Here is a 2,088-nt window from a genome sequence, read left to right on the forward strand (position 1 = left end):
TAAGAGTAACAATACTTTGTGTGCGCCTTCATATATTAAAATATGGACATGCTACTTTACAACTCAATTCATACAGCAGAAAATATAAAATTTAATCAATATATATTTCATATTGTAAAACAAAATATTTCTAACGCTACATGTACGTCTGAAGCTTCCAATTGTTATTTTACTAGCAGAACATACTTACGCGTTTAAGCTCACCTGGTCTATGGTAATTTCATACCGCATACGCGAAACCATTATTAATTATGTGCCATAGCAACGTTTGAACCGCCAGTGAACCAAATTGTACGGAATCATACAAAAGAATGTTGGTTTTAGTGTTGTTGGGCCAGGTGAGAGGGTATTTTTTATTTTATTTATCTTTTTTTTTTGCATTTTTTTCGGGGGGGGGGGGGGGGGGGAGGGGGCTGGGGTTTTGTTACATTTGAATTCAGCTATTTGTTTGGGTCATTGGAGGGGGTAATTTAAAGGGTTCAGGGTGGGGTGGGGGTGGGGGGGGGGGGGGGGGGGGGTGTTGTTACATTTTAATTTAGCTATATTGATATCGTGACATTTATTGACTCTGCCTTATTAAGTATCCTAAATTGAGTTAATACTTATATTATACATACGGATGTACCGATCTCACCCAATCAGTCTTTGAAATACCCACCTGGTAATAATTGATATATAAAAATATGTATATTATACTATACATATTTTTCGGCCTCAGAATTGACCTGATTATACATATTTTTCGGCCTCAGAATTGACCTGATTATACATATTTTTCGGCCTCAGAATTGACCTGGTATGCAGCCACTGCATTGGTGGAGTAAGTCTGCTATATAGAAAATTATGCGGTTTCCAATGCACTGTCTATTATGATTTGTCCTGAAGGTTCTGGTTATGTTAACATTGAAAAGATATCCTCGTTAATAACGTAGGGGCCGCGGTGGTAGAATGGTTAAGGTGTCCCGACACTTTATCACTAGCCCTCCACCTCTGGGTTGCTACATGTAGTTCGAAACCTTACGTGGGGCAGTTGTCAGGTACTGACTGTAGGCCACTGGGTTTACTCCGGGTACTCCGGCTTTCCTCCACCTCCAAATCCTGGCACGTCCTTAAATGTCCCTGTATATTAATAGGACGTCAAAAACAAAAACAAACCAATAACGTGGCAGTCGATAAATTGCCCTTACATTTACACTGCTAACTAAAATTTTATATGCTTCATTAATTTTAGATGTATGTGTTACACATGTTGTCAGCAGATCGTTGTATTTAATGAAAATGACTATGCATACATGTAGGTACTACAGTACTTGTTTCCATATCTTCTTTTATATGCACGCTTCCAAATATGTATTTTCAAATAAATTAAATAAACTGCAGTTTAAAATAAAATGATATTAACTGTAGTTGTACAATACAATTATCAGGCACGTTGTATTGTGTGCAAGTACTCAATGTCCAGCCTTTTATGTGATGAAGCTGAAGCAAAATACAATGACGCATTTCCAAAGAATCTTTTGGATAAAATACGTCATAATATATGGCGTACCTTTCTGTTCGAGCGTTTTGAAAATCAATCGTTTAATTGACCTGTGGATATATGTTTAATTTTAACATATTTCAAAATGATCAAAGGTAATTGGATACAAGGTAACAACTAAGATATGTTTTATTTTCGTACTCATTATTAATCACCTGATTGTGTTTAAATGTGAGTAAGTGATTTTAATTGGATACAATTGTTTCACCATTTAGACAAGTAGAGTTTTTTTTATATATGTTTTGAATGTAAAGATAATAGATGTTGTATGTTACGTTATGTGTTATGTGACATTTTTAGAATCTCTTTCTTATTTTTTAACAATGTGTGTATGTTTGTGGGTGCGTGTTTGAAAAAAAATCTGAGAATGTTATGAAATTTAGTGTAAAATCCAAATACACAACAGAGTACAAGAAACGATTACCTGGTCTACTGTTAAACTCAAATATGAATTTGTCGGCAAAATCAATATAATTAATTGTACAAATATTTGTCTCATTATTCGTTGCTTTCTTATCTTTTATGTTAATGACATTTATAATGGCTAA

This window comes from Pecten maximus, chromosome 15 (assembly GCF_902652985.1).
Source record: "Pecten maximus chromosome 15, xPecMax1.1, whole genome shotgun sequence".
NCBI lineage: Eukaryota > Metazoa > Mollusca > Bivalvia > Pectinida > Pectinidae > Pecten > Pecten maximus.